The 27,079-nt window shown below is 43.8% G+C and overlaps 1 protein-coding gene and 1 non-coding gene across 2 annotated transcripts in view; both read left to right on the top strand.

Moving 5' to 3' along the window:
- Positions 1–27,079, top strand: part of SCAI (suppressor of cancer cell invasion) — a 144,720-nt gene that overhangs the window by 7,321 nt on the left and 110,320 nt on the right. The gene's annotated exons all lie outside the window — the stretch shown is intronic.
- LOC126009861 (U6 spliceosomal RNA) lies at positions 11,930–12,033 on the top strand. The gene has a single exon (XR_007496043.1). It is a non-coding gene; the product is annotated as a U6 spliceosomal RNA (small nuclear RNA).

The raw sequence follows: 27,079 nt of genomic DNA, 5'->3' as shown, positions 1-27,079 counted from the left end.
GCAAGTACTGCTCCATCACACCCTGGCCTGAGATGGGCGCTGGTGCTGCAGGGCTTCTAACAGGCTCTGATACAGTTAGGGGTACTTTTTATTTGTTTGCTAGAAATCTATTAGAGATCCAGGGGGATACAGAACGATTTCTTTTCTTTCTTTTTTTTGTGGGGGGGGGGGGGCCCAGATCCAGCTGCGCTCAGGGTTTACTCCTAGCTCTGTGCTCAGAAATCGCTCTTGGCAGGCTGGGGGACCACATGGGATGCTGGGAATTGAACCTAGGTCCCTCCCAGGTCAGCCACGAGCAAGGCAGATGCCCTACTGCTGTGCTATCTCTCCAGCCCCAAGTGATTTCTGAAATGAGGGCAGTAAGTTTGGGAGCCTGTTTGAGCTTATGAGGAACAAGACTGGATTAAGCTCTTATTGCTTAAAGCTTTTCTGAAATAATATGGTTTATAGTGTGTGTGTGTGTGAGGGGGGGTTGGGTGGTTTGGAATACAACTTTCAGATCGTGGTGGCTGTGTGTGTGTGTGTGTGTGTGTGTGTGTGTGTGTGTGTGTGTTGGGGTTGGGGTAGTTTGGAATACAAGTTTCAGATCGTGGTGGCTATTCCTGGCTCTGTGTTCAGGACCCCTGGCAGTTCTCAAGGGACCATATGTGGTGCCAGGGATTTGAATCATTGTGTGGCAGGCACAGGGCACACAAAGCAATGTCTTAGTGTCTCTTCTCTCTCCCAGGCCAGGATTAGGTTTTGTTTCTGTTTAAGGCCAAAATCTTGGCTTTATTTGTATTGGGGTGGGGGTGGGGTGGGACAATTGCCAGATGAGTCAAATTTTATTTTATTTTAATTTTAGTCACCGTGATTTATAAGTCTAGGCATTTTGATGATATATGCAATTCATTTGAATTGCATTTAAATTCTAAAAACATTGAAGTGTTTTCTAGTTGTGAGGATAGAGACTTGAATGAGCTATATAGCTCCTTGGCTAGCGCTTGTAAGGCAGACCTTACCTCCAGCGCCACCTTCCCGGCCCCTAGAATTACTCTTGACGGTTCACCAGGGATTGGATGCTGGGGATCAAGCTCAGGTCAACCGAATGCAAGGCAAGCATCTTACCCACTGATTGACCTCTCAGCATTACCATTAGCTTTTTTGAAGCTTATTTATAATATTGGTGGGGGTTGGGCCACCCCAGCAGCACTCAGGTTACTTCTGGCAGGCTCAGGGATCTAACCCAGGTCAGCCGCATGCAGGGCAAACGCCCTACCCGCTGTGCTATTGCTCTGGCACTGAGGCTTATATATAATTTTAAGCATACAATTTGGTCAATTTTGGAGAATTCTGTATGGTTCCTTAACTATCCACTTCAATTATGATCTAGAACTTTGTTGTTGTTGCCTTCTCAAGCCTCAAGTAAACTCATGTTCCCTTGTGATCATGGTTCTGGCAGCCATTAAGTGTATCCCCATTACCAGTTTTGCTTCTTCTAGAATTTCATATATTTGAATCATTCACTTATATAGCACATAATCTTTTATGATGAGGGTCTTAGACTGGGTGTGATGCTTTGAGGAGTTATCCATGATAATGTTGAGAACTGCAGTCAGTTCCTTTCTGTTGCTGAGGCGGTCAGCCATAGTATGATTTTTTCTACAATTTGTTTTTTCATTCACTAGTTGAAGGACATTTGGCTCGCTCCTAGTTTTGGCTAGTATGAACTCAACTGTTGGGAACATTTGAGTGAAGTCTTTGTGCAGACATGTGTTTTCGTTTCTCTTGAGTAAATGTCTAGGAGCAAACTTGCTGGTCTTATGGTATCTTTTTAACTTATTCTGGCTGTTGCCAAACTGTTTTGCAAAGCGGCCACACTATTTTACATTCCTAATCAAATATATGGGGTTCCGTTTCTTCATCTTCTTGAGAGTTGGTAATGCCATTCTTTTATTTATGTATTTTTGCATTTTACTCTCTATGCGTATATATTTTTTCTAACTTCATTTAAACAGCCTGGTTTACAAAGTTGCTCATAATACAGTTATTCAGGGTTTTCATTATTCCAGTTACAATTCACCATCAGTGTGACCTTTCCTCCACCATTGTCCCCAGTTTCCTACCCACCCTCCAAGCCCGAGTCCTTAGCAAACACAAAATGATTTATTTTTATATTGTTTCAACAAAATGATAAGTGGCATATATCAAAATATAATCCAGTAAAATTTTTGTGAAAACCATTATAGCTCATAGTGGTATTTTTATTTATTTATTTATTTATTTATTTATTTTGGTTTTTCGGACCACACCCGTTTTTTTTTTTTTTTGTTTTTGGGCCACACCCAGTAACGCTCAGGGGTTACTCCTGGCTATGTGCTCAGAAGTTGCTCCTGGCTTGGGGGACCATATGGGACACCGGGGGATCGAACCGCGGTCAGTCCAAGGCTAGCGCAGGCAAGGCAGGCACCTTACCTTTAGCGCCACTGGCCCCGCCACACCCGTTTGATGCTGCTCAGGGGTTACTCCTGGCTAAGCGCTCAGAAATTGCCCCTGGCTTGGGCAGATCATATGGGACGCTGGGGGGGGGGGGGATCGAACCGTGGTCCTTCCTTGGCTAGCGCTTGCAAGGCAGGCATCTTACCTTTAGCGCCACCTCACTGGTCCCTGTGTTTTTATTTTTTTATTTTTATTTATTTATTTTGATTTTGGGCAAGAAACCCTGTGACTCTCAGGGGTTTCTCCTGGCTATATGCTCAGAAATCGCTCCTGGCTTGGGGGACCCTATGGGATACTGTCTGTCCTAGGTTTGCAAGGCAAACGCCCTACCGCTGCGCCATTGCTTCAGCCCCCATAGTGGTGTTTTAATTTTATTTATTTATTTATTTATTTTTGGGTCACACCCAGCTACGCTCCGGGGCTGGCTCTACACTCAAAAATCGCTCCTGGCAAGTACAGGGAACCATATGGGATGCTGGGATTCGACCCACGGTCCTTCTACATGCAAGGCAAACACCCTACCTCCATGCTATCTCTCCGACCTCCATAGTGGTGTTTTTAAAAGTTATTGTCTGAGGGTTTTTCTGAGCTGTTTGTTGCTACTTGAGCAGTCTTTGTTTTGCCTTTTGAATTTAGTAGGCATCTATCCATAGCCCCTTGTGATTGCAGTGCTCTTAAAGGGCTGCCAGGATTGTGGAATTTGATGCAATTTGGGTAACTTCTCTTTCTTTAAAGGAGCACTTGATAGGAGTGGACTCTCTTTCTTGAATGCTTCCTGAATGCTCAGAACCCTCAGCAATCTGTTCTTTGTCATTTTATTGAAGGCTACCGATAATGATGTCCTAATTCCGTCCCATCTTTATTTATTATTACCTGAATGAATAAACGAAGAGAAGTTTACCTTGCTGAGTTCGAATCTTTAGAATCTTTTTATTTGGAAAGTAGCATCCAGTGAAATGAATTTCTGAGTTTGTCTAGCCATGAACTTGAGCACATGGATGGCCCAAGGTTTGCACCACTTGGTTCTTGGATGGTCTGTTTTTTCCCTTCTCAGTCCCACAGTGCTGTCTTGTTCTGATTCCATCCTGCTGCTCTCCCAGTTCCTGGCAGCCTGGGCGTGCTGTGCCTCCTCATTTGATGTTCCTCAGAAAAAGTGTGTAGAAGGAAAGCAGGATAAACCCTAGCAAGCCTTTTTGGTTTTGGGGCCATGGCCAGGGTACTCAGGACTTTTTCCTGGTTTTGTGCTCAGGGGTCACTCTTGTCAGTACTCAGTGGACCAGATGTGGAGATGTAGTGCTGGGGATTGGAACCAAGTTGGCTGGAGCTGGAGCCATAGTACAGTGGGTCGGGCGTTTGCTTTGTATACAGCCAACCCAGGTTCAATTACTAGCATCCCAAATGTATTCCTTCAAACCTGCTAGAAGCCCTGAGCACTGCAGGTTGTGGCCCCCCAAAACAAACAACAACAAAATATTTGCATCAGGATTGACAGGATGCCTTCCTTAATTTTTTTTTTTTGTTTTTGTTTTTGGTTTTGGTTTTGGTTTTTGGTTTGGCGATGCTCAGGGCTACTCCTGGCTCTGCTCAGAAATTCCCCCTGGCAGGTTCGGGGGACCATAAGGGATGCCAGGATTCGAATCATTGTCAGTCCTGTGTTGGTTTAGTGCAAGGCAAACCCTTACCACTGTGCTATCGCTCTGGCCCCTACTATTTTTTTAAGTTTCATTTTTTGTTTTAGGGCCAACCCCAGCAATGCTCAAGGGTTACTCCTGGCTCTGCACACAGAAATCACTCCTGTTGGTGCTCAGGGGACCAAATGGGATGCTGGGACCAAATGTCATTTGGCCTCATGGAAGGGAAGCACCTTACTCACTATACTATTACTCCAGCCCTGCCTTTCAAATTATCTCTTTGGCCTCTGTTTTATGTTAATATCCTGAAAATAACATTTTTTTTTACAGAATTTTGGGCCCCTAATTTAGAAGGATGACTTTTCTATTAAACCATGATTTAGTTGGGGGTCAGAAACTCCCTGATAGAAACACACTGATAAAGAAATAATTGCTTAGTTTCTATTAGGGTTAGAAGAGTATGGCCTGAAAAATTGGGAAATGAAAATATCTTTTTGGGGGGCCAGAGAGATAGCATGGACGTAGACCTTTGCCTTGCATGCAGAAGGACGGTGGTTCAAATCCTGGTATCCCATATGGTCTCCCGAGCCTGCCAGGAGCGATTTCTGAGTGTAGAGCCAGGAATGACTCCTGAGTGCTGCCGGGTGTGACCCAAAAACAAAAAAAAAAAAAAAAAAAAAAGAAAAGAAAATATCTTTTTTGTTCGTGGTGGTGTGGTGGTTGTTTTTTGGGGTTGATTTTTTTTTTTTTTTTTTTTTTTGGTCGTGCTGGACAACACTTGGGATTATTCCTGGCTTTGTGTTCAGAAATTACTCCTGGCAGGCTTGGGTCCTTTTGGGATGCCAGGAATAGAACCCAGCTCAGCCGTGTGCAAGGCCAACTCCCTACCCATTTGAGCTATAGCTTTGGCCCCAAGAATAGAAATATCTTGGGGCCAGAGCGGTGGCACAGCAGTAGGGCATTTGCCTTGCACGCGTCTGACCTAGGATGGACCACGGTTCGATTCCCTGGCGTCCCATGTGGTCCCCAAGCCAGGAGCAATTTCTGAGCACAAAGCCAGGAATAACCCCTGAGTATCATGGGGATGTGCCCCCCCCCCCAAACAAAACAAAAAGAATAGAAATATCTTTCTTTGGGAGGAGTGGGCAGTGGTACTAGCTATGCCGAGGTCTTACGGCTCTGTACTAAGGGTTTACTCCTGACTGGGTTTGGTGGGGGGTGTGTGTGTGTGTGTGTCAAATGTTGTACTAAGGATCTAACCCTGGGTGGCTGGAGCCAGGCAAATAAGTACCTTACCTTTGTACTTTCTCACCAGCCCCTGATGGAAAAATCTTAATGTTTTGATGGAGCTTTTTTTATTTTGTTTCGTTGTTGCTGTTGTTTTGTTTTATATTTTTGTTTTTGGGCCACAACCTTGCTCTGTGCTCAGGGGTCATTCCTGTTGGCCATGGGGGACCATATGGGACACCAGGGATCGAACCTGGTTGGTTGCATGCAAGGCAAACACCATCCCATTCAGCCCCTGAAACTTCTCTTTTTGGAACCTCAAGAATAATGAGTTATCTTATTAAATTGGTAAACTAATTGACTTTATAATCTTCGCAAGATCAGATTATATTGCATTGTTTCTCCCCTTTCTATGAAATTTAATCCAGCTCTGGGATGTCTCCCCCTACCCACTGGGCCAGGTAGTCAGAGGGCTGGGGAGCATCTTTGCACAAAGCAACCCTCACTTCATTCTTCTGCACTGCATGGTCTCTTGAGTATCATCAGGTGTGACTCCACCCCACCCCCCAAGGAAGAAGATGATTGAGAATGGGCGTCTACCCCTCTGTGGTTGTGTATGAAGTTGAGTCTTCTTATGAGCCACAGATGGATGCATAGTTTTCAGTTCTGTATAGCTCTGACTGCTGAGACAATGTTGAAGAAGTGGTTTCTGGGACTGGAGCGGTGGCTCAAGCAGTAGGGTGTTAGCTTTGCACTCGCTAACATAGGACGGACAGGTTCGATCCCCCAGCGTCCCTTATGGTCCCCAATCCAAGAGTGATTTCTGAGAACACATAGCCAGGAGTAACCCCAGAGCGTCACCGGGTATGGCCCAAAAACCAAAAACCAAAAAAACGAAAACAAAAACTGCTGGGGCTGGAGAGATAGCGTGGAGGTAGGGCATTTGCTTTGCATGCAAAAGGATGGTGCTTCGAATCCCGTCACCCTATATGGTCCCCTGAGCCTGCCAGGAGCAATTTCTGAGAATAGAAGCAGAAGTAACCCCTGAGCGCTGCCTGGTGTGACCCAAAAACAAAAGAAGTGGTTTCTCCTTGTCTGTGGCTCTGTATATGCTCACGGCCCATTCAGGCACCACGTTCTTGGCCCAGTACGTGGAACCTGATGTAGAGGTTTCCACTTCCAAGGTGCATCTGTCCCTGCTTCCTTTGAGCCACTGGTCATTTATCTAGCACTGCTAGGAACTGGAATCGTTGACCCCTAGTTTTGTGCAGGTCCCTAAAGAACTCCCCTCCCTCTCTGGCTGCATCAACCTTTTTTTCCCTCTCCATTTTGACTGTCCTCTCCTAAAAGGTGGTATCTTTCCATTCTTTTCTCAGCACCAGCTCCTCCTGGAGTTTTGTTTTCAGAAAACAAATACAAACCTCCCCCGAGGCTGACTGTCTTCTTGGGGACCAGGCAACACTGAGAATGAATCAGCTCTGGATGTCTGGATGTCTTCATTTAATCAGTCATCATTGCCCCTCCCCCTCAATAATTATTTTTATTTTTTGGTTTTGGTTTTTGGGCCACACCTGGTGGTGTTCAGGGATTACTCTTGATTCTGCACTCAGGAATTTCTCCTGGTGGTGCTTGGGGGGTCACATGGGATGCCGGGATTGAACCCAGGTTCGTCTGTGCTGTTGCTCCAGCCCTCCCTCAATAATTCTTAGGCCTAAATTCCTTTTTTTTTTTTTTTTTTGTGGTTTTTGGGTCACACCCGGCAGTGCTCAGGGGTTATTCCTGGCTCCAGGCTCAAAAATTGTTCCTGCCAGGCACAGGGGGACCATATGGGGCGCCGGGATTCGAACAGATCACCTCCTGCATGAAAGGCAAACACCTTACCTCCATGCTATCTCTCCAGCCCCTAAATTCCTTTTTTTAATAGACCACACCCTGCAGTGCTTAGAGGCTTCTCCAGACTCTGAAGTTGTTCCTTGCAGTCATCTTGGGCCATTCAGTGCTGGAGAATGAACTTTGCTATCTATATTAGAATAAAGTATGTGCTTAGCCTTTTGAGCCATCTCCTTGGCTCTCCTCCCCAATGTTGGTTTTTAAGACATGCCTATAAATTTTTTCTTTTTCTTTTTTTAATTTTTGATTTGGGCTACACCCTGCAATGCTCAGGGGTTGCTCCTGGCTCTGTGTTCAGAAATCGTTCCTGGCAGGCTCAGGGAACTCTATGGGATGCCGGGGATTGAGCCCAGTTGGCTGTGTGCAAATCAAACGCCTTAACTGCTGTGCTATCATTCTGACCCCTAGACCTGGTTCTTTTTTTTTTTTTTTTGGTTTTTGGGCCACACCTGGCGTTGCTCAGGGGTTACTCCTGGCTGTCTGCTCAGAAATAACTCCTGGCAGGCTCAGGGGACCATATGGGACACCGGGATTTGAACCAACCACCTTTGGTCCTAGATCGGATGCTTGCAAGGCAAACACCGCTGTGCTATCTCTCCGGGCCCTAGACCTGGTTCTTGAGGTACACTCCTGACTGCTCCATAGAGAGCCATGCAGTGGTGCTGTACTATCTCCTGGTCCCATAGCTGCGTCATTTTGCTTCTGAACTACTTTTATCACCACCACCCATCACTTTAGACTTGGACCTTCTACCATCATAGCCATCCTCTGTTACATTTTCCATGCCTAAGAGTTTGTTTTGTTTTGTTTATATCTTTGTTTCTTTGTAGTCCACATCTGAATGAAATCATGGTATCTGACTTTGTCTCACTGATCTCACTTAGCATCACTCTAGATTTGTCCATATTGTAACAAGTGGCAAAATTTTGTCCTTGAAAGGATGAGTGGCCAGCACCTCTCTTCTTATCTATTTATCAGTACTTATATAATGCTCAGGTTGTTTCCATATCTTGGCTATTGTGAATGATGCTGAAATGAACCCAGGTGTGTTATGTATACATGCAGTGGTTTGTACTTGGGTATCATTTTTTTATTTTGTTTTGGGACCACTCATCCTGTGGTGCTCAGGGCGTACTCCTGGCTTTTCACTCATTAAAAACCATATGGGGAACCATATGGGTCGCCAGTGATCAAACCCAGGTTGGCTGCGTGCAAGATAAGTGTCCTACTCACTATACTACCTCTGGTTCCAAAGCATATGCCTTTTTGAATTAGTGTTTGTTTCTGTATTCAGATAAATAAGCAGCAGTTAAATTCCTGGACATCATAGCATTTTTATTTGTAAAAATTTGGGAAATTGCTGTACTGCTTACCATAGTGACTGTAGTACAAATCATATCAGTATGGAATTAGAATAAAAAAAAAAGACATACTGATCAATGGAACAGAATTAAAAGCCCAGAAATAAATCCACAAGAGTGGACAAGTAATTTATTACAAAGGAGCCAAGTATATACAGTGAAGAACAGAAAATCTTTTCTTTTTCATTTTTTGGTTTTTGGGTCACAACGGCAGCACTCAGGGATTACTCCTGGCTCTACCCTCAGAAATCCCTCCTGGCAGACTCTGGGGACCATATGGGATGCTGGGATTCGAACCACCATCCTTCTGCATGCAAGGCAAATGCCTTACTTCCATGCTATCTCGCTGGCCCCAGAAAATCTTTTCAATAAACGTTGATGGGAATACTGGACAGACACATACACAAGAATGAAATTAGATTATCTTTTTTTTTTTTTGTTTTGCTTTTTGGGACACACCCAACGGTGCTCAGGGATTACTCCTGAACATTTAGGAATCCCTCCTGGCAGTACACGGGAAGACCATATGAGATGCAAGGGAGTGAACCCAGGCCTGCTGTGTGCAAGGCAAGTGCCCTACTATTGTGCCATATATCGCTCAGGACCAAGATTATTATTTTATACCAGATTCAAGTAATCAGTTCATGATGGGATAAAGATGCAAATGTAGGACTGAGACCACAAAATACATGGAAGAAAACAACGATGGCAAATTACTTGACTTCAACCTTAGCAATGTCTTTATGGATTTGCTGCCAGCAACAGAAGCCAAAGAAAAAGGCAAACTAAAGAAATGGGACTACAATAAACTGAACCTTTAGCACAGGGAATGATCCATCATCAGCATGACAAGGAACCTGCTTCGTGGCAGTAGATATTTGTAAATTACTTATCCAACAATGGTGAATATTGAAAATACATAAAGATCCACAACTCAGTGAGAGCAACAAAAAGCCTTATTAAGTTTTATATCCATACAGATTTTTATTACAGTATTTCACTTATTAATGCAGAAAACTAAGCAGTATCTATAGTATAATATATGTGCATATATACATATATATACTTTTTAGTTTTGGGACCCACATGGTGCTTGGGGATTGCTCCTGGCTCCACACTCAGGGATCACTCCTTGCAGTACTGAAGGACTGTTATATTAAATATCCATCTGAGGTTCCAGAGATCCTCAAATCCAGGTTGACTGTGTTCAAGGCAGCATCTGTCTTTTGTACTATCTCTTCATCCCAGTATCTATAATACAATATATTATGTATGTATGTATTGTTTTGGGGTCATGTGTGGCAGTGCTCTGGGGTTACTCCTGCTCTGTACTCAGAAATCACTCCAGAGGCCAGAGAGATAGCATAGCTGTAGGGAGTTGACCTTGCACGCTGCCAGCTTGGGACAGACCCGGGCTCATTCCCAGAATACCATATGGTTCTCTGAGCCTGCCAGGAGTGATTTCTGAGCACAAAGCCAAGAGTAACCCCTGAGTACCACCAGGTGTGGGCCCAAAAACTAGAAACAAAACAAACAAAAAAAGGGAATCATTCAGGCAGGCTTGGGGGACCATAGGGGATGCCAGGGACGAGCCTGGGTTAGTAGCCACATGCAAAGCCAGTGCCCTATCCTCCCTGCTATCACTCCGGCCCATAATACAATATTTTTTTATATAAAGTCAATTTCAGAGTAACCACACTTTGATACTTTTATAGGCTATTCAGATTTTTCTTTAAAATTTTATCCATTTTGTGTAAATTTTAAAATGCATTAGTGGGGCCGGGCGGTGGCGCAAGAGGTAAGGTGCCTGCCTTGCTTGCGCTAGCCTTGGACGGACCACAGTTCGATCCCCCAGCGTCCCATATGGTCCCCCAAGCCAGGAGCAACTTCTGAGCACATAGCCAGGAGTAACCCCTGAGCGTTACCAAGTGTGGCCCAAAACCCCCCCCCAAAAAAATGCATTAGTATAGAATTATACATAATTCTTTTTTGTTTGTTTGTTTATTTTTGTTTTTTTGGGGCCACACCCATTTGATGCTCAGGGGTTACTCCTGGCTGAGCACTCAGAAATCGCCCCTGGCTTGGGGGGACCATATGGGACGGCGGGGGATCGAACCGAAGTGCTTCCTTGGCTAGCACTTGCAAGGCAGACACCTTATGTCTAGCGCCACCTCGCCGGCCCCCAGAATTATACATAATTCTAAAGTAAAAATTGTATATATCTCTAAAGTCTTTTTTTTAAGTCTTTTTTTTGTTTGTTTTTGGGTCACACTCGATTATGCTCTCAGGGATTATTCCTGGCTCTACACTCAGAAATCGCTCCTGGCAGGCTTGAGGGACCATATGGGATGCCAGGATTTGAATCACCGTCCTTCTGCATGCAAGGCAAATGCCCTACCTCTATGCTATTTCTCCGGCCCCACCTCTAAAGTTTTTTGAAAAATATATTACTAAGGCCAGAGTGGTGGCGCAGCTGTAGGGCATTTGCCTTGCACATGTCTAACCTAGGGCAGATGGCGGTTTGATCCCCCAGCATCTCAAATGGTCCCCCAAGCTAGGGGTGATTTCTGAGCGCATAGCTGGGAGTAACCCGAGTGTCACCCCCCAAAAAATTATTTTTTACTTTATCTGTTTATCATTTATTAACAGATTTGTGGAATTTCAGTAGATTGGCTCTATTCATCTAAATATGTGTAGGTATCACCACCTTCACAGTAAAAAACATCTCACCCATATGTAGGATAAAGAAACTTGGGGCTGGAGAGATGGTGCCTATAAGACACTTGCCTTGCACATGTTTACCTAGGTTCAATCCTCAGCATTGCTTATATTTCCCTGAGTCCCACCAGGAGTAATCTCTGCCCTGAGTGCAGAACAAGGAGTAACCCTTGAACATTACCAGCTGTGTGCCCCCTGCATCGTTCTCCCTGCAAAGAAACATAAAGGAACAATAAATGGTCAGTCATGAAAACTGAAGATTTTGTCTATAGAACTGAGCTTACATGGGGCTGTCAAGTTTGTCATGTCGTGTGTGTGTGTGTGTGTGTGTGTGTGTGTGTGTGTGTGTGTGTGTGTGTTTTGGGCCACACCCGGTGACTCCTGGCTCAGCACTCAGAAATAGCTCCTGGCTTGGGGGAACCTTCCATATGGGATGCTGGGGATCGAACCTGCATTCATCCTAGGTCAGCTGCATGCAAGGCAAACGCCCTACCATTGTGTTACCACTCTGGTCCCCTATTTTGGGGGTGGGAGGGGCTACAGAGTTGGGGGGAGGCAGGCTCTCTGATAATGTGTGTGATGTTGGAAAGGTGTGTGCATGGTGAATATCATGAACAGTATTGTGTGTTCGCTTCAGCAGCACATATAATAAAATTGGAATGATACAGAGAAGATTAGCATGGTCCCTGTGCAAGAATGGACAGAATTGTAACTCCCAGTACCTCAATAAGAACCATTTAAATTGATGACAAATGTGAAGAAATTTCTCCAAGATGACACATTGATGGCAAAATGGCATACAAAAAGATGTGGATCATTGTGTATTAGGGAAATGCAAATCCAAAGCACAGTGAGGTATTCCCCCCACACCGTCAGAATGCCTGTAAGAATGTGGAGAAAGGGGAACCTGGTACTGGCTGGGTATGCAAATTAGTCAAATCACTGTGCAGAGGCACTGAATTTTAGTAATTAAACATGGAAGTGAGAGATGTTACCTCCCAAATTAGTTTTAATGGGGTTGCTTCAGGTTTCTGTCTTGGGGGTGCTTTCTCTTTTTGTCTTGAATTGCTCACTGGATTGGAAGGGAGCTGCCATGATGCAAAGCAGCTCAGGGCAGAAGAAGGGCAGTTTGACACTGCATCACAGGAGAAGCTCTAGTCTAGGTTATTGTATGCAATCTCTTTACCCTTCACTTTTTGTTGAAGAGTCAGCTTCACACACACAAAAAAATATGTTCTATTTACAAAACTTACTCTGACATGAGACCATTCCATGGTGGGACCAACCGTATGTCCCAGAGATAGTATGACCTTGGCATGCATCCTGTCTGCTAGTGAGCCCCTGCGCCATTTCTTAGCCAGGGCAGGCCTTTGTGACCGCCTCATTCCCAGTCTGGAGAACATGGCTCAAGCAATGTTGTGTGTTTTCTGGGGCTGGATCACAGAGTCACTATAGACACCCAACTTCTCTTTTGGGGATGCTCAGTGTTGGAACCCAGCTAACATGCTCTTCTGTGTGTTGCTCAAGTGTGAGGTCTGTGCTCTAGGTCTTCAGCCCCATTAGGATGCTGCTCTCATTCTCATATCAGCTTACTGGCCATGTATGTGAGCCCCCTAAAGCAGAGCGAAACCCTCCACTCCCCATCATGAGGCCTGTCTGAGTTTCGGCATAGAGCAGAAGAAGCTCTGTACCAGGTAGAAGCTGTTTGAGTCACTGTCCCTGACCATGACATCACATGTACAGTGAGAGAGAGCTGGGTTGGTATTGCATTTTATCAGTTCATGGAGCCTATACTCTTAACTGCCTCAATGTTTCTTTTTTTATAAGTCCTTAGTTCCCTAAGAGAAGAGACCCTGATTTCATTTTTTCCCTTCATTTTTTTTGTAATCTTACTAACTTTGAGTAACTTATATTAAATTACAATTTGTAAGTTGTGAAGTAGGGATCCACAGATATAGTTTAGCAGTAGCATGCCTTGCATGTGTTAGTTGCTGGATTTAATCCATAGCACTGGGAAAAGAATAAAACCAACCAGTTACACTTAGTGTGGGATGTTGCTCAGCGGTAAGCACTTGTCTTGGCATGTTTGAGGAATTGGTTTGGTTTTTGGGATTGCATGTTCTCCAAAACCTCATAGGAATGACCTCAGAGCATTGAGCCTGGTTTACCCCCAAACACTTCTGTGTGTAGCCCCAAAATAAAGCATAATACAAGCAGAGAAAAAAATGGATTCTATTATATTTAATTTATTCTCAATTCTGTTCTAAATCAGAGTACCATGTACCTATTAATGCACAGTAGGTAAGGCACTTAACAGTACCTTGCATGCTGCTGACCTGGGTTCAATCCCCACCAACACTTATGGTTCCCTAGTTCCTCAAGAGCGAGTAGTAAGCCCCTGAATATCACTGGGTGTAGTCTCAAAACCAAAATAATAATAGTAATAATAATAATAATAATGCACATTGGTTTTGGAATGCTTCAGATGTGCATTACCCAAGTAAGCAAGAAATTCTGCATCTATGAAATGGAATTTGTTACACAGGATTCTTGCAAGATCTTTGTGATAACTGACTTGTCAAATATTTAGATAGTACCTGTTACAAGATGTTGACTGTTATTCATGCTGCTCATCACTCCAACTCTATTTTCCTTATTATTTTTAAATAAGGGTGGTGGAGGGATAATCACAGGAAGGTTGTACTTTAAACCGGTTGAGTCAATAATCCCTAGGGGCTTGGGATGGGGAGGCATTGCTGATTCCAAGGGGGTTAAGGAGTCAGTGCGTCTTAGATTTCTCCCATCCCAAAGGTTCATGTGACAGCTGCAGACCCGATGACTTCTTTGGGAGAAAGGACAGGGAGAAGGGAGTAGAGCAGGGGTCTCAAACTCGCAGCCCGTCTTCCATTTGCGGCCCTCCGTACAACATTTTGTGGCCGTGCCCTAGAGGAATCTTTTTTTATTTTGTTTTGTTTTAGTTGTTTGGGTCACAACTCACAATGTTCAAGGCTTACTACTGACTTTGCACTCAAGGATCACCCCGACTTTGCCTCCTGCGGCCCCCAGGTAAATTGAGTTTGAGACCCCTGGAGTAGAGGGATGTTGAGAGACCAGGTGGGCATTACTGAGACTGTCTTCTTGATAATAAGTGGCATTTACTGATAAGGCAGTGATGCTTTAAATACATAAAGCTATGTTACAAGATTATTTATTTAGGTTTTGTGTTTTTTTTTTGTTTGTTTGTTTTTGGCCACACTCTAGCAGTTCTCAGAGGTTATTCCTGGCTCTGTGCTCAGAAATGACTCCTGGGAGGCTCATGGGATCATATAGGGTGTGGGGAATTGAACCTGGGTTAGCTGCATGCTAGGCAAATGCTCTGTTACTTACTGTTCTAGCCCCAACCTTTTTCTTCCTTTAGGTCTTTTTTTTGTATAGTTTTTATTGAGACCAATGTGAATTACAAGTCTTTCACAGTTATATTTAAGGTACAGAATGACAGTGAATTAGGGCAATTCTCACCACCAGTGTTGACCTCCCTCTGCCCCTGTTCCCAGCATGCTTCCCCTGTCTCCACCCACCCCTAGTCCCCTGAACTCTTAGTGTAACAGGTCCCTTTTGTGTATAGCTTGTTGTAGTTTGGGTCTCTTGAGTCTATTGTTGTTGACTCTGGACCAACCTTTTTTACTTTTTTTTAAAGTAAACATACCCTTTATATTTATTAAGTACATGAAGTAAAATGTATAGCTCTTGTTGAGTTTACTCTGTTTTGTTTAGAATTTAGTGCGATTACAGAGTAGAATAAGTAAACTAAAGGGATGGAGGGGGGCAAGTGAAATTAACTGGTGACTTTCTGGGGGACTCCACCTGGTCATGCGCAGTGTTTACTCCTGGCTCTGCACTAGGGGATCATTCCTGCCAGGCTCAGGGAGCCATATGGGAGATTGAATGAACTCGGTTTAACTGTGTACACGGTGAGCCCCCTACACACTGTACTATCGCTTCTGTCTCCCAGGTAAGGGTTATATTTTTATTTCATTAGAACACAGTATTATTCCCATTTCCAAACAGAGAAGTAGAGGCTCTGGAAAGTAAAATAATTTACCCAAAGTAACACAGCTAACAAGTGGCACACTGCTAAGCAAAACACTTACATTATTACAGTTAAAATAATGACATTGAAATATAAACAAACTGTGGCAGAGATAATTTCCTCTGAGGATTATTAAAATCCCATAAGTAAAATGAAAGCAGTGCTTGATGTATATGTCTCTGTTTTCAATGGTTTCATACTTTGAAAACCATTATCTTCTGTTTTGGGCCAATTTCTGTAATTGGGCTGGTATTGTTAGTCTTGGTATTCCTCTCTGATGTTCAGGTAATCAGGTAAAAGCAGCTGTTTTGAGTAACTGAGTGCTTTTCCACTTTGAAGTGTCAAAAAATATAAAGATCAGGAATGAAATTTCATTACTAATGAGTTTATATTACTGTAAATCTCATTGATATGATCTTTAGAAACATTTATGTAGGGCTGGTGAGGTGGCGCTAGAGGTAAGGTGTGTGCCTTGCAAGCACTAGCCAAGGAAGGGCCACGGTTCGATCCCCCGGCATCCCATATGGTCCCCCAAGCCAGGGGCGATTTCTGAGTGCTTAGCCAGGAGTAACCCCTGAGCATCAGACGGGTGTGGCCCCCCCCAAAAAAAACAAAAAGAAACATTTATGTTAGGTCCTATGATGTACAAAGCTGTTCATGGTAAATTATTTCAGCACCATGCCCTCTCCCAGTGTCCACTTACCTCCACCAATGCCCCAGTGTCCTTCCTGCCCCGTGGTGGTAGCTTCCTATGGCCTTTGGGCATTTGTTATTCTCCTATTATATTTACTATATCCCTCATATAAGAGAGATCATTTTGTGCCTGTCCCTTTCTTAACTTCACTCAACACGATACTCTTCAGATACATCCACATAGCAGCAAATTGCTTGAGTCTATCTTTTCTTTCTTTCTTTCTTTCTTTTTTTTTTTTTTTTTTTGTTTTTTCGGCCACACCCGTTTGATGCTCAGGGGTTACTCCTGGCTAAGCGCTCAGGAATTGCCCCTGGCTTGGGGGGACCATATGGGATGCTGGAGGATCGAACCGTGGTCCTGATCCTTGGCTAGCTCTTGCAAGGCAGAGACATCTTACCTCTAGCGCCACATCGCTGGCTCCTGAGTCTATCTTTTCTTAAGAGTCCAGTAGTATACCATTGTGTGTATATACCATAGATCTTTTTTTGTGTGTGTGTGTATGTGTTTGGGTCACACCCGCTGGCTCTCAGAGGTTACTCCTGGCTCTGTGCTTAGAAATCGCTCTTGGCAGGCACAAGAACCATATGGGATGCTGGGATTCCAACTACCTTCATCCTGGATCAGCTGCTTGCAAGGCAAACGCCCTACCACTGTGCATCTCTCCGACCCTCATGCAATAGTTTTTTAAGGCACATATCTATTCTTGGACTTTTATGTTTTTCCAAGGTTTTGACTATTGTATATGCTATAGTGGACATAGGAGTGCAAATGTCTTGGAGTAGTTGTCAAGAAACAAAATTTCTGCGTCATATGGGAGCTCAATTCCTTGAAAAAATAGGTTTTTGAAACATGTTCATATGGTTTTCCCAAACGGCTGAACTAGACATTCCCACCAGCAGTGAATGAGGGTCCTTTCCCCCACATCCCTGCTAACACTAGTTGTTTTTGTTCTCCGTGGTGTGTTCCATTCTTGGACATACAATTCAAAGGCAGAATGTAAGCGCTCTTTCTTCATTTTACTGCATCCCAAGCCAGCTTCATGCAGAAGACTACGTGATCTACAAGTAGCTTGTGGCATGACTGAGGGAGAAATACCTTTGGGTACAGCAATCGGCTTTCCATTCTGCCAGAGGAGTGAAGGACTCAAATTTCTCGGGCTTCTCCTGTATATCAGATTCCTTTGTTCATTACGGCATGTAAAATAAATTGTTCTTTTTGAAAATTGGCAACACAAATACTAGGTGAAAGTGTAAATGTGACCTCAGCCATTCATTTTCATAAATTCTTTTTTTGTGTGTGTGTGTTTGGGTCACACCCAGCAGCACTTGGGTTACTCTTGGCTCTACACTTATGGAATATACCAGAAAATGGGGTAATTAAGACTGATTTCTTGAATAGCAATTTGTTAAGGGGCCGGATAGCAGGGAGGTAAGGCGTTTGCTTTGCATGCAGAAGAATGGTGGTTCAAATCTCAGCATCCCATATGGTCCCTCGAGCCTGCCAGGGGCGATATTTTTTATTTTTTTAATTAATTATTTATTTATTTTAATTATGAGAACAATGATGCAAAGAAAGAAGACAAGGTAAAGTTACCGTGGAAGGACAATCACCAATAAACAGAGTTCTCAGAAGAAATCCCCTTGCTGACACCTTAATTTTGAAGATAAAATCAAGGAATATTAAGAAATAAAACAGAACCCATGTACAATTACTTTGTCTCTCAAGTCTCCAGATATACATTATAACATTTCTTAGTGGTACACAATGCAATTTAAAGCCATATATTTGTGTAACTCCTGAAACATTGAAGGCATAGTATTTTTTACATTTCCATGCATATGCATATTAGTTTATGTTAACCTCAAAAGTTTAAGTAGGTTTATTTTTGCCTTACCTTCATGCTATCCCTCCGGTCCCACTGTACTATTTCCTGAGCTTTGTGTCCTTGGTTTTGATATCTGAGATTTGGGGAAAACAAGTTAATTTATCAATGCCTTGGGCCAGAGCAAAATACAGCAGGTAGGATGTTTGTCTTGCACGCAGTTAACTCAGGTTCAAACCCCAGCACCCCAAGTTATACCAGGAGTGATTCCTGAGTGCAGAGCCAGGAGTAACCCCTGAGCATCGCTGGGTGTTGTCCAAGGACAAAAACATAAAAAAATCTTGGGCCCAGAGAGATAGCACAGCGGCGTTTACCTTGCAAGCAGCCGATCCAGGACCAAAGGTGGTTGGTTCGAATCCCGGTGTCCCATATGGTTCCCTGTGCCTGCCAGGAGCTATTTCTGAGCAGACAGCCAGGAGTAACCCCTGAGCATCGCTGGGTTTTGTCCAAGGACAAAAACATAAAAAAATCCAAACTTATCAGTACCATGAAACATTTTTACATGCCTTCACTGATGATGCTCACTTTTCCCTTTAGAAGAGGAACACGCTACTTTGAAATGATTTTTATGTTCATTTTTCATGGTTTTATAACATATGGATGTAATTCTAAGCATATTATTTAAATTTATATTTATAAACCTTTATGAAATTATTCTCGAGGTTATTCTTCAGCTTGCCTTATTCTGTCCACATTAGGAGTTTGAGATTAATATTGATATGCATAGAAGTGATTCATTTTCTTTTACTTATGTAATATTTTACACAACCATGCCCTATATGGGTAACAGGATTATTAGGATTAGTTTTTGTGAAGTCTGGGTTGAACCTAGGGCCTTATACATACAAAGCATTGGCTGCAGCACTCCAGGCCTAAATCTTTTCTGAGTTACAGTGTCACTGAATAGGATAACTGAGACCTTTATTTTTGGGGCTGCACCTGGTGGTACCCTGTACACAGGAATAATGCTTGGATCTGCTTGGGGGACCATGCTGTGCTGAGGATTAATTGAACCCAGGAATCCAGCATGCAGAGCACGTACTCCAGCCCTTTGAACTCTCTCTGGCCCCTACCACAGCCTGTTCAAAGTATTCCCTGTTCTACATGTATAAGCATTTCTTTAGAGCATGAATCTCAGACTTTCTGGGTCATGCACCATGGATTGTATCAATTTGCAGTCCCATTAGCTAATTTTGAGTTCCAGTGTCTTAACCTCTTGCCCTCACTCAGTTGTTGTTGTTTCTTTTCTTTAATTTTGTTTTGGGGGCTACACCCAAGAGTGTGTCAGGGCTTGCTCCTGACTCTGTCCTCTAATCTCTCCTGGCAACTCAGAGTGCTGGAGATTGAGCCCAAGTCAGCTTCATACAAGGCACTTATCCTACCTGCTCTACTATTGCTCCAGCCCAGCATTTGGTATTTTAAAATTTTAGTCATTGTGTTATGTATCATAGTATTATTTTGGCTTTTTGTTTGCTTTTGTTTTTGGATCACACCCGGCGATGCTCAGGGGATACTCCTGGCTCTGTGCTCAGTAATTGTGTGTGTGTGTGTGTGTGTGTGTGTGTGTGTGTGTGTGTGTGTGTGTGGGCGCGGGGGGGGGGGGGGTGTCATCCAGGAATCAAATCCAGAGTCTCAGTAGTGCATGACAAGTGGCTCTGCCACTGAGCTGCATCCCCAGTTGACATACATTATTTTTTGTTTTGTTTCGTTTTGTTTGTCTTTTTGTTTTGGGGCCACTCCTGGCAGGTACCATACCCACTGTGCTATTGCTCTAGTCTAGCCCATGATATACATGATTTGATTTTGATTATTTTACCCATTGATTGATTTTTGGGTTTTGGAGCCATGCTCAGCTGCCATGGGGGTCATTTCTGGCTCATTGCTTGGCAGTTGCTTCCCATGGTGCTCAGGTGACAAGTATGGTGCTAAGGATTGAAGCTGGGACCTCTGCTCACAAAGCATGTGTTCTTGTGCTTGGAGTTATTTCCTCGGCCTCAACATATCCTATATTTAGAAGAATTTGTTTACTCAATTCTATGCAGCAGACCTTTGAATATGCCATTTTATAAAATGTTTTTTTTTTTTTAGTAAAAAAAAAAAGTCCTGTCAAATTAAAGGGACCTACCTTCATTGTTTGACGTAGTCTCAGCTTCAAAAATTCTTCACAGTGCCAAATGAGGCAGGTCTTCCTTGTACTTTATTCTATTTTATTTTTTTGGTGGGGGAACCCACACCTCGCAGTGATTATGAGTCACTCTCTGAGGTGCTTGGAAGAACAAGTAGTGTCATGTAGTGTCAGTGATGGTATTTGGGGCTCCTAACTGCAAAAGGAAGACCTCAGCTCTTCTTACTGCCTCTCTGGTTCCATATTCCATATATGGGATACCACAGGGATGAACCCAAGTCATCTTATTTCTTTTTTCCTTTTTTTTTGGGCGGGGGTAGGGGGTGCATAGCCAGTGGTACTCAGGAGTTACTCCTGGCTTTGCATTCAGAAATCATTCATGGCAGGCTCTGGGGACCATATGGGATACCAGAACTTGAACCCCAGTCAGCCGTGTGCAAGGCAAATGCCCCACTTGCTGTGCTTTTGCTCTGGCCCTTTATTTCTTGATAGTGACAGTTTCTCAGACCAATCTTGTTTTGGGGTGTTTTTTTTGGGGGGGGGTGGGAGCTCACATCTGGCAGCGCTCAGGGGTTACTCCTGGCTCTAGGCTCAGAAATCACAACTGGCAGACTCGTAGGACCATATGGGTTGCTGGGATTCGAGCCACTGTCCTACTGCATGCGAGGAAAACACCCTACCTCCATGTTATCTCTCCAGCCCCCATTCTTGGTCTTTGAAGGCCTTGATAGTCTTGTTTTTTTGTTTTGGAGCCACACCTGGTGGCGCTCATGGATTATTCCTGTCTCTGCACTCAGAAGTTATTTCTGGCATGTTCAGGGGACCATATGTGATGCCGGGGATTGAACCTGGGTCAGCCGCATGCAAGGTAAGCACCCTTACTTGCTATATCATTTTTCAGCTCCACCTTGACACTTTTGACAAGTAGTTGTTAGAATGTCTTTCAGTCCGCAAAGACCTCAGCAGTCACACCATCTTGTCAGCACCTCACCATCTTGTCACATCATACTAAGGCTGTATGGTAGTCTGTAAGTCTACTTGTTGCTTTTCCCTGTGGATGTTGACCCAAATCAGCCGGCCAGTTGTTGTGTATATAAACATTTTTTTTTTTTTGCGATTTTTTGGGTCACACCCGGCAGTGCTCAGGGGTTATTTCTGGCTCCAGGCTCAAAAATTGCTCCTGGCAGGCACAGGGGACCATATGGGGCGCCGGGATTCGAACCGATGACCTCCTGCATGAAAGGCAAACGCCTTACCTCCATGCTATCTCTCCGGCCCCGTATATAAACATTTTAATGGGATTATTATGTTACTGATCCTACCCTGATGGTGATTGTGCCCTACCCTAGGGTGTGATCTGGCATTCTGCTCCCACCTTGGGGTAGTACCTGATTCTGCTCCCACCATTGGGTGGTACCTGATCCCACCACTGGGTGGTACCTAATTATGGGGCATAAACTCAAGCCTCTGTGAAAGGCGATGGTTTTTTTTGTCCTGGACCTATTCTTAGGCCTTTTGGCTTTGGCCTCTTCACAGAATAAAGAGCTGTTTTCTTCGGAAGCCTGACTCCTGTTGGCTTTCTTCCTGCCGCATTCACCTCAGAACCGCCGACTGAACAGGGTAACAGATGTGTGGTCCAAGCTGGAGGAGAAAGGCCTCATCCTCCATCCCTCCATCAGTCAACCTCTTCAGGGGCTGACTTGCAACAGCAACTGTGGGCTTCTTAGTTCCTTCACTGCAGGGTAACCTTATACCACTGTGCTCTTGAGTAGGAAGTCACTGGCGAACCCTTCCACTGTGAAGCAGAACACATTGTTTATGCTCCACTTCCTTGAAGACTGAGTTAAAAATTACACTTTTTAAAAAATATAAACAGGTTTTTTTTGGAAATTTTCAGGAAGGGGAGGGAGAGGATAACAGAGAGAATAATGTACTCAAGAGAGAGCATGGGCTTCTCAAAAGGTGGAGAGAGCCCTGGTATACAACCCACCATGAAAGTAGGAAAGTGGGGCTGGAGAGATAGCATGGAGGTAAAGCGTTTGCCTTTCATGCAAGAGGTCATCGGTTCGAATCCCAGCATCCCATATGGTCCCCTGTGCCTGCCAGGAGCAATTTCTGAGCATGGAGCCAGGAGTAACCCCTGAGCACTGCCGGGTGTGACCCAAAAACCACAAAAAAAAAAAAAAAAAAAAAAAAAAAGAAAGTAGGAAAGTACATGTCTCAAGAGGGAGCTGTGCGGGCTGGAGTGATAGCACAGTGGGTAGGGCGTTTGACTTCCTTATGGCTGACCTGGGTTCAATCCTCGGCATCCCGTATGGTTCCCCGAGCCTGCCAGGAGAGATTTTAGAGCACAGAGCCAGGAGTAACCCCTCAGCGCTGCTGGATGTGACCCAAATGCCAATAAAAAAGGGGGGGGGAGATGTGGGCCACATTTGCTTAGGCACATGTATGTGGGCCCAAGGAGCCCACATGTACACCTACTTTTGTAGGTATAGAATAGACATTCTGACTGTGCTTAGGAGCCAATCCTGGTGGTGCTGAGGGACTATATAAAATGCTGGGGATCAAACCCAGGTCTGCCCACTGTACTATCTCTTAGGCCCTTCAATTGAGTAATTTTTGTTTGTTTTGGGTCACACCCAGCAGTGCTCAGGGGTTACTCCTGGCTCCATGCTCAGAAATCACTCCTGGCAAGCTTGGGGACCACATGGGATGCTGGGATTCGAATCACCGACCTTCTGCATGCAAGGCAAATGCCTTACCTCCATGCTATCTCTCCGGCCCCAAATTGAGTATTTTTTGCTTTGAACATTGAACCAGATGTTTCTCCAGGATGCCCTTTATTTATTTTATTGCAGAAGTTGTTGTAAGTTAGAATCTGGGTAGGGTTTTCTGTATGCCTGGTGCTGCTAATACATAATACTTGGGGCAAGTGAAGTCAGCTTCCTTTGTGTGTGTGTGTGTGTGTGTGTGTGTGTGTGTGTGTGTGTGTGTGTGTTTGTGTGTGTGTGTGTGTGTGTAATTTGCACACACTATCATATGATAACCCTATTCAAGACTTTCTGAACAGCAGAGTTGAGTCTGCTGGCGTCTCTTTAGTGCACAGAGCCTAAAATATTTACTCCCTGGACCTTTCGTAGAACAGGTTCTTATCAGTATAGTTTGAGGCTGTGTTTTAGTGTTTTGTTCATTGATTTTTGTTTGTTACTGTCTTTCGCTCTTCTCTTTTTTGCTGTGGTCATTGTTGAGGTGTCTGAGGTTTTCTAAAATGCTTTTTTAAGAAAAGTTTGCGTAATTTTGTGGTAATTCTTTTCTCCATAAATGGTCAGGCACATCTTTTGATGACGCCACATGCTGATTTCATTTGGGAAGCTGTTTAATTATAGATCTGTTTCTTTAACAGATACAGGACTATTTAGATTCTCCATTTGTTTTTGTTTCCGTTTCAATCTGCTGTTTTTCTGGGAAGACAAGTGATATGTTCAGGATCCTGCTTCTGATAATGAATAAACTTTCCTGTACTTTTTTGAAACTATGCCCTACTAGCATATTATAGACTTTGCAGTTGTATTCTCTCCACTGGATTATAAACCAGCAGGTAGGTTTTCTGTCTGATAAAACTTGCTATCATCTGAGGCTTAGGGCTAGATAGAGACTTGAATTAAATTCAGTACTGGCACTGAAGTCTTAAAAGAAGAAAATTTGATTTAAATATACAGTTGCATTGGTAGTTCATTTTGGCTCTGTGAGTCTCCAAAGACATATTTTACCTCTTCCTCAATGGGTCATTATAGCTCATACAAGTATATGTTGAATAAGTATAATTGGCAAACTGAAAATATAGTTCTTGGGGCCAGAGCAATAGCACAGTGGGTAGGGCGTTTGACTTGCAAGCGGCGGACCCAGGTTTGATCTCTGGCATCCCATTCCATATGGTCCCCCAAGCCTGCCAAGAGTGATTTCTGAGTGCAGTGCCAGGAGTAACCCCTGAGTGCCTCCATGTGTGTGGTCCAAAAAACAAAACAAACAAAAAAAAATGGAAAGAAAATACTGTTACTGAACTTCAGAGGTATCTTTTATATAAAGTATTGCATTTATTTTATTTATTTATTTATTTATTTATTTTGGTTTTTGGGCCACACCTGGCGGTGCTCAGGGGTTACTCCTGGCTGTCTGTTCAGAAATAGCTCCTGGCAAGCAACGGGGGACCATATGGGACACCGGGATTCGAACCAACCACCTTAGGTCCTGGATCGGCTGCTTGCAAGGCAAACGCCGCTGTGCTATCTCTCCGGGCCCTTATTTATTTATTTTTTAGTTTTTGGTCCACACCTGGTGACGCTCAGGGGTTACTCCCGGCTACGCGCTCAGAAATTGCTCCTGGCTTGGGGGACCATATGGGATGCTGGGGGATCGAACTGCTGTCCGTCCTAGGCTAGCCCGGGCAAGGCAGACGTCTGCCTTACTGCTTGCATCACCACTCTGGCCTCAAGTATTGCATTGATTTTAAATGATATGCAAATCTTTATTTCTAACACCTGCAGAATAGATAGCTGGCTGTGATTATAGGGCAATTGAAAGACAAACATCATTTTTCAGTTACCATTTAAAAAAAGCATTGCTTCTATTTAAGAGAGAATGTAACTTGAATTATTTTTCTGAGGGGGGGTTTGGGTCTACACCTAGCAGCGCTTAGGGGATCGTAAGCAGTGTTAGGGATTGATTTAGAGTCAACCACAGGCAAGGTAAGATCTTAGACCTGTTCGATCTTTTTTGGCACTTTGATTAAATTTGTTTGTTATTGAAAATTTTAATGAATTGTTAACTAGAAGAATTAGTTGGGCTGGAGAGACAGCTTAACAGTTGAAGCATATGCTCTGCATGTAAGAGAACTAACTTTGTGGAGGGTTTTTTTGTTTTGTTTTGTTTTTGTTTTTTGTTCCTGACAGGGTTGGGGAAATAAATGGGATGCCAGGGATTTAACCAGGTCCGTCCTGAGTCAGCATTGTACAAGACAAACACTCTACTGCTGTGCTATCGCTCTGGCCCCTGTGGAGTATTTTTTGTTTGTTTTGTTTAATTTTTTGTTTTGTTTAGTTTTTGAGCCACATCCGACAGTGCTCAGGGATCATTCCTAGCAGGCTCAGGGGCCTATCTAGGATGCTAGGGATCAAACCAGGGTCGGCCTCGTGAAAGGCAAGCACTCTATCGGCTGTGCTATTGCTCTCACACCCAAGAGATCCAACTTTGATCCCCTGCATTGCATGGTCTCCCGAGTACCACAAGTGACTGTGTAGAAGCAAAGCTGAGAATAGACCTTAAACACTACAGAGTGTGACTCAAAAACAAAAAGAAAAAGAGGGAATAAAAAAAGAAGGCTTACTTTAAGATTCACATGTTACAGAAAAATGTGAGTTTGAATGGAGAGAGTTCAGCCGAAGGTCTGTTATTATAACAAATGTAGTTTGTTGCCAAAAGAAATATTACCTAGCAGCAGTTTAAATGTGCCAAGAGAGGCCAGGGAAGGCTGTAGTGGAAATTGTAAAGAGGCGCTATCCACATAGTTCCTTCAGGCTTTCAGGCAGCAAAGAAAAGCTTATGATGCTAAAGAATTTTATTGATGGCTAGGCTGTTGGAAATGAATATTCAGCACTTGTGTTTTTATATATATTTTTATATATGCTTCTTATGTTACATAGACATCGTATCAGACAGCTCCCTCCCTATACCCCTCAGTTATACCTGAGAAGCCAATTGTGGCTGTGGATGGGGTCTCTCGAGCAAGATAGACTGTTTGGGAAGGAGTGGGTGAGTCTAGAAGAAGGAATGTCTGTGTAGGGAACTCAGGCCATCGCTCCTTTCTTGTCTCTCGGACTCCTATTACGGAACCCTGGGACCAGCCTCCTCTAGCTCCTTTGGGAGACTGGAGGGGTCTGCTTCTGAGAAGCCAAGTAGATCTCCAAGAACAGACCTAATCCTACTGACATTTGAGATGACATATGGAAAAGACGCTTTCTTTTAGAGAAGCTCTGGTTGAAAACTTGTCTGTACACAGAAGAGCTGCCAGTCACATATTTCAAGGCCTCATTCTTTTCTTTCTCTCTCATTTCTTTTTTTCCTTTGTGGGCCACACTTGACAGTGCTCAGGGCTTACTTCTGGCTTAGGCATCATTCTTGGCGGTGCATGGGGGACCAAAAGGGATACTGGTAATGGAGCAAGAGTTTGCCCCTTGCAAGACAAGTATGTCCTACCTGGTGGACTATTACTTTGGCCCCTCAAAGCTTCATTCTTTTGTGTGTGTGTGTGTGTTTTTATTGGGGGGGGGGGTCACACCCGGCAGTGCTCAGGGGTTACTCCTGGCTCCATGCTCAGAAATCACCCCTGGCAGGCACAGGGGACCATATGGGATGCCGGGATTCGAATTACCGACCTTCTGCATGAAAGGCAAATGCCTTACCTCCATGCTATCTCTCCGGCCCCCTCAAAGCTTCATTCTTATAAAGGGACACATGCCTAAAGATCATGAAATATAGGAAAATTTCTTCAACATTGTGAAGAACAGATCAGAATTAACATGTTCTAAAAAGGATTCTGAAGCCAGAGAAATAATGCAGTGGGCTGGAACATGTGCTTTGCATGGAAGAGGCCAGGTTACTAACTATGAGTAATACAAAAACCTTCCTAATTTTGAAGAGGTGCATACTCATGGTTAATTTGAGGAAGTAATTTCCTTAGGACAATTAATCTTCTGTCAGTACTAGCCAGTAGCATCTTTAAGATAAGTGGTCTTGGGGCCCATAGCCATAGTTCAATGGGGAGGGCATTTGCCTTGCACATGGCCAACTTGGGTTCAATCCCTGGCATCCCACCCATGTGGTTCCCTGAGCACCACCAGGAGTAATTTCTGAGTGCAGAGCCCAGAGTAACCTCTGAGCATCACTGGGTATAACACCCAACTCTCCCTCTTCCTAAAAAAAAAAAA

This window comes from Suncus etruscus, chromosome 5 (assembly GCF_024139225.1).
Source record: "Suncus etruscus isolate mSunEtr1 chromosome 5, mSunEtr1.pri.cur, whole genome shotgun sequence".
NCBI lineage: Eukaryota > Metazoa > Chordata > Mammalia > Eulipotyphla > Soricidae > Suncus > Suncus etruscus.
This window is presented reverse-complemented; position numbering and strand designations above follow the sequence as displayed.